The sequence below is a fragment of the Schistocerca piceifrons genome, chromosome 3 (assembly GCF_021461385.2).
Source record: "Schistocerca piceifrons isolate TAMUIC-IGC-003096 chromosome 3, iqSchPice1.1, whole genome shotgun sequence".
In the NCBI taxonomy this organism is placed as follows: domain Eukaryota; kingdom Metazoa; phylum Arthropoda; class Insecta; order Orthoptera; family Acrididae; genus Schistocerca; species Schistocerca piceifrons.
In genome coordinates, this window is record NC_060140.1 from 95,654,042 (window position 1) to 95,660,716 (window position 6,675).

General features: G+C 42.0%; 1 non-coding gene across 1 annotated transcript; it reads right to left on the reverse strand.

Moving 5' to 3' along the window:
- Positions 1-4,058: 4,058 nt before the first annotated feature.
- Positions 4,059-4,133, reverse strand: Trnas-cga. The gene has a single exon. It is a non-coding gene; the product is annotated as a tRNA-Ser (tRNA).
- Positions 4,134-6,675: the final 2,542 nt, after the last annotated feature.

A 6,675-nucleotide genomic window follows, 5' to 3' on the forward strand; every position in this document is an offset into this window, starting at 1 on the left:
GCTGTCGCTCCCACACAATGTAGCGGAATTTGCTTTTAAGCCAAACACAGGGTCGTTCTCCCTTTCAGTCGGGCAAACACTGTCTGCTCTACGGGCGGTCGCCGGCTGACGTTGATAGGTTGACTCATCCTCTGAAGGGACCGGATCCCTGGCAAGCGGTTTGCTCTCCCGAACTAAAAGCTTTTGTGACGGTCTTGAATGTGTGTGTGTACGCCAGTCTCGAGTATTTCAATCTTGGTGCGCACTTGCAATTTACTTGTTATTTGCATATCGTTTATATAAATTCATACAACATTGACTTTATCTTTGGGTTTGAATGAAGCGTCTTGATGTGCGGAATATGATTGTGAGGGCGGAATATGTAAGCAATAAAGGCCAGCAGACCACAACGCCTTACAGGTTGGGCCGGCCGAAGTGGCCGTGCGGTTAAAGGTGCTGCAGTCTGGAACCGCAAGACCGTTACGGTCGCAAGTTCGAATCCTGCCTCGGGCATGGATGTTTGTGATGTCCTTAGGTTAGTTAGGTTTAACTAGTTCTAAGTTCTAGGGGACTAATGATCTCAGCAGTTGAGTCCCATAGTGCTCAGAGCCATTTTCTTACAGGTTGGAATGGCGCGTATGTTGTTGCCCTCAAATCGCTAGCAAACGTTAACTGTCAGTGATCAGTGCGATTCTTCATACTAGGAGACTTTGCAGTTTTACTCCTTACGAGAAGACGAGCCTGTGAACAAGTGTTCACATAATGACTCTCTCAACCGTTTCAGCGCTACGATTTTCTGCAAGACTAGAGACAATTAATCGGATCGCAATTTGCCTATATCAAAACTGGTGGCCACACATTTTCTTTCTGGCCATTCAGAGTGTTCGTACTTTGTTATAACTCCAGTCACTAGAGTGTTTTTAGGCTATCACAGGTGTCGCTTCTTTCATAGGGCAGAGTTTAACTTCTGCTAGATAATACTGAGATTAGCAGCTTTTTCTTTCATGCGAGTTTTAATGCAGGTGGCTACAATGATGCACCAATGTTTTGAGTTGCGGTCCTCAGGACGTCTTATCTCCGGACGTTTTATCTGGCGTCTACCGCCGTGTTCCTGTAGAAAGGCTTTCTGAAGGGTCGTCGTTAAAAACAAGGAGAAGGAGCTGCTTTTGCCGGTGGCCTACGCAGTGGCTCGGGCATCTCATTGTGTCCGCTAGATGTCCTGCTGTGTGTTTCAGCCACGGGACGGGGCAGCGTGGCGTGCCGTCGTAAATCCTCCTTCTCTCGAAACTGCGTCTCGTAGCTCGGGTTGGGGAAATTACATGCGTGCAATTACTGGTGTGGCTTATTTCTTACATCTGCATATTAATAAATTCCTTCAACTTCACGTAACTATGTCGTGTGACATATCGAGTTAACCGGAACTGTTTCAGGAATCCATTGTAAGCTGTGTTATTTGTTTGACACCTTACATACCTATTCCATTAGACCATAAATGCCGTTCGTTGTCTATTAACGGGAGCAAATCTACTAGCAGTCTACCATAATAATGTTGTTGTTGTGGTCTTCAGTCCTGAAACTGGTTTGATGCAGCTCTCCATGCTACTCTACCCTGTGCTAGCTGCTTCATCACCCAGTACTTACTGCAACACACATCCTTCTGAATCTGCTTTGTGTATTCATCTCTTGGTCTCCCTTTGCGATTTTTACCCTCCACGCTGCTCTCCAATGCTAAATTTGTGATCCCTTGATGTCTCAGAACATGTCCTACCAACCGGTCCCTTCTTCTTGTCAAGTTGTGCAACAAGCTCCTCTTCTCCCCAATTCTATTCAATACCTCCTCATTAGTTATGTGATCTACCCATCTAATCTTCAGCATTCTTCTGTAGCAGCACATTTCGAAAGCTTCTATTCTCTTATTGTGCAAACTATTTATCGTCCATGTTTCACATCCATACATGGCTACACTCCATACAAATACTTTCAGAAACGGCTTCCTGATACTTAAATCTATACTCGATGTTAACAAATTTCTCTTCTTCAGAAACGCTTTCCTGGCCTCTGGTAGTCTACATTTTATATGTTCTCTACTTGCTCGACAAATAGCAAAACTCCTTCACTAGTGTAAGTGCCTCATTTCCTAATCTAATTCCCTCAGCATCACTTGACTTAATTCGACTACATTCCATTATCCTCGTTTTGCTTTTGTTGATGATTATCTTATATCCTCCTTTCAAGACAGTGTCAATTCCGTTAAACTGCTCTTGATGTTGATAAATAATTAATTTTTTGTATGTACATCCATGTGATTGGAGGTTTTTGGAACTACGGCCATTTGCTTACGTAAGGAAATGGAACACCTGCAGGCATCCTTATGATGCCATTTATTCTATGGTTACCAGTTTCGGTGCTTCAGCCTTTTTCAAACCTGCATGCATAAACAGCAGTGACAGCACCATCAACTTACCAACCATGTAATACAAAGACAGATTAAAAACAGAATATGAGTGAAGGACAAGACTCCACAAGTGAATTTACAGTAATCATTTGATAAACCAACAGATACATCTGTAGCCACATACCTGAAAGATACCACAACGAATTTCCACTCTATACTTTGTAAAAATATACTGTTTATTAATAACTTCATTAATTAAATATTCGATGAGTTTTATTGGTCAGTTGGATGATACGTTATCTTCACAATCCTGAAATAACTTACTAAATCACAAAAATAAATGTAGAAAGTGAGAGAGCGCTGAAAACAGGACTTTTACTCGTTACTATGCTTCTATGTGAACAATTTGTGGATCTGTCTGCAGCTGCTAAAAGCCAGAACAAGGAAGGCTACTGATCAGCTACTGATCAGCTATTCCTATCAGCTACTGATAGGAATAAAAATCTCTCGGTGTACATGCCGCGTCAATTCAGGATAAAACTCCAAGCTTTCGACCACCACCTCCTTGGTCGTCGTCAGGGCTAAAACTGACTAACGTAAACTACCTTTTTTTTTTTCTTTATTGAATTTCGATTCCCCCCGAAGGGGGTGGGCTGGCAGCAGCTTAGTACGCCGCTCTTCAGCCTACAGAATTTGTTAGAAAGATGAAGAGAATAAATAATAAAAACATGCGGTAAAATCGGAGACTTAAAGAGTAACATGGCGAAAAGAAATCGTGGAACTTAAAACAAAGAACAGAGGGATGATGAGGCTAAGAAAATAAATACAAAGCAGACAGGTAAAACAATAGACAGACAATTAAAAAAACACGGCGACAGTCTGGTTTCTGTTTGTAAAAGACATAAAATTCACACCCAGCGACAGCATGGTTTCTAACGTAAACTAGCGAGGCTCCCACTTTTATATGCAAAGGACGGCTTCTGATTGGCTGGAATACGTCATAGCAACAGCGATATGGCGCGTAGTGAAGTGGTGCCCTCTACTTCCATAGGTGTACTATCTATCCCGCGTTGCTTGCAGGGCCATCCCTTGAATCAGGAGGTAAAGTGCCAGCCATCTACTGATAGGGTCTGTAAGTTAAGGGACTCGACAGGGTACATGCGAGTGATGGAAGTAAAATGCATGGAGAAGATGTAGTGTTACAGAAAGACCACTAAGGGATGAGGGGACGACATCAGTATAAGGACGAACACTCTTTTTCCTACAATACGTTGCAGTTAACGATTGGCGGACCGTACGTCTTACAGAAAGCTGGTTAAGAACGGAAGTAAACTTCATCATCTTTCGGATTTCCAGCGTGCTCGATTGATAATAGGATAGCAACATGTATTAACCAGTTTGATGTAGAAAACAGTGAAACTGGCGAAATTCATTCCTTTTTTGTTTAACTGATGACCGGTTGCGGATAACAGAACCGATTCTCAAAGCGCCCAAAAAGAAAAAAAAATGGCGTATTTCGTGATAGCACGCAAACCGCGATAATTCTGTACACACTTCTGTCTAAGTACAGTTTTTTAAGTGACCATCAGCAGGACAAACGTACAACGAAGATTTATCAGAATGAGATTTTCACTCTGCAGCGGAGTGTGCGCTGATATGAAACTTCCTGGCAGATTAAAACTGTGTGCTCGACCGAGACTCGAACTCGGGACCTTTGCCTTTCGCGGGCAAGTGCTCTACCAACTGAGCTACCGAAGCACGACTCACGCCCACTACTCACAGCTTTACTTCTGCCAGTATCTCGTCTCCTACCTTCCAAACTTTACAGAAGCTCTCCTGCGAACCTTGCAGAACTAGCACTCTGGAAACATCCCCCAGGCTGTGGCTAAGCCATGTCTCCGCAATATCCTTTCTTTTAGGAGTGCTAGTTCTGCAAGGTTCGCAGGAGAGCTTCTGTAAAGTTTGGAAGGTAGGAGACGAGATACTGACAGAAGTAAAGCTGTGAGTAGTGGGCGTGAGTCGTGCTTCGGTAGCTCAGTTGGTAGAGCACTTGCCCGCGAAAGGCAAAGTTCCCGAGTTCGAGTCTCGGTCGGGCACACAGTTTTAATCTGCCAGGAAGTTTCAACTCAGATTTATGTTTGTCCTCCCAATGGCCACTGAAGAAACTTGACGTAAAGACAAGTATGTACGATATTAATATTGTTTGCGTGCTGTCATGAAATACGGCTTTCTCTCTTTTGATGATTTGATAATCAGTTCTGGTACCCAAAAGAGGTCTACAATTAAATAAGAGAAACTAATTTCGCAATTTTGGCTATTTTCTGTATCAAACATCAGTTTCAACCGTTTATGGACAAAGAAAATTGCAACTGCAGTTTCAAACGCATTGTTCGATAAACTGACTGCATGAATTTACAGTATGTTTTGAGTGTCTGAGGATGGACTAAACTACAATCAGAGAAGGTTTCGAAAAATGGGTCTAATTAACCATCGATTTATTGTGGTTACAATTATAAAGACCTGTGTGTTTCTACGTAAGTAGAAGATTTCACCTGTGAGCGTATTGCTCTAAATTGCGATTTAAAACATATCCGAATGGGAGGAACAATGTACTTTCGTTAAATAATGTTGTGTTTCATCAACCTGAGAAATGCACGTTTGCTCCAAGATTCCACCTTGTTCGCAGTTGAGGACATATTTTGTAACTTGGCATGATATTATTGCAACGAGAAATGTACAGATGGTTACACAACGTCTTCGCAACCACAGAGAAAGACTATTCGCTGAGGATATCTTCCCTTTCAAGGCCTGCGTATGAAGGTGATTCAGAGTTTATGTAAAGGTCAGTAGCTGTAAGAACAAACAAGGTAAAGAGCGTAAACACGACTTTCCTTCCACTGTGTCACCATTGTCTCAGGCGTAGCACCCACTATTAACGCCGTCAGTGGCTCATATGGGAGTTCAATACGCAGCAACAAAAATGATTATTTGCTCGATAACATAAAATGTGTAACAGACAGCAAAACAACTTTAGGCCTCAGATCGTATCTCCTGTCAGCTCCTTCTATTACACGGACAAATTTATATTTAAAACTTGGTGGCCTCCATTTAAAAGTAATCCTAGTTTTTAAGTGTAGTTCCAAGATTAGGACTAAAAAAACGTTTTCAGTAACGTTAACACTAATTATGTTTATCCTGTAAGCTGACTCGTTCCACACCAGCTTAATAAAAGATTCGTTCAAATGATGTATGGAATACGTCACCAACTACGTCATGTACTCCGGTGTGTAAAGGCTTAGCGTGATCTGTTCTGCGGTTGATCTTGTCCACTTGCTCACTACACTACTCTCTAATTCTTCGATTCCTTGCAGTTGACATACACCTGCCCTGATTGTGCAACCACATGACGTCCACAATGATTGTTCACGATATGTAAGTTGAATCTTCTCAACACTGCAACACTTACAACCACTGGATAAAAGTATCGATAAGATGCTCTTCAGGAACGCCTCCGCGGAAATCTAAGAGAACAAATCACAGTCGTTGTTGTCTCTAATTTCTGAACTTAAATGAAACGCGATGCAACGCGGCTTTTCGTGAGCGGATCGACTCCGCTATCCTTGAATGAACTCCACTTTCATGAAAGAATCCAGTTGGAAAACGTGTCTTAAATTGGATTACATTTTGCAACAATGGACAAAATAACACGCTACTGAAACTGATAAAGTGGCGAAAACTGCAAAGGGCTACATAAAAATATTATTTACTGAATTGGTATGCAAAACTTAAGGGTGAAAGTAACTTTCGCATATGTGACAAGGCCAAGTAACATAGCTCGATGAAACTTTGACCATACACGGAAAGAACTGCTACATTACAGTACAGAACGTAACCGAAAGAAATGCGCAGTGAGACGAACAGAAATGAAACTTTCATTGAAAGAAAATAATTATATTGAAGGCACATTATGATTTATGATGATCGCCTGGACATTACAAAATGCGGGACATCGTTCTTAACACTCCGTTACTCCCGCGGATGACACTCGTCATCCACATGACTTTCCCGCTCAATTTTGTCTGGCAGGGCTGGATCGAGTTGGCGCCATTTTCAGTAACTTTCTGTTAACTCTCCGGCTGTTAGCTCCAATCATTGTTGTCTTTCAGTTACGAAAGATACATTGAAACATTATTGTAGTCATCCGCGCAAGCTCTGCTGCCACAATCTGAAACAAAGTAAGTCTGTATTACTTTATTGCTTTCCTAGATTCAATCGATCTTTCACCTGCGTAAATTTAGACG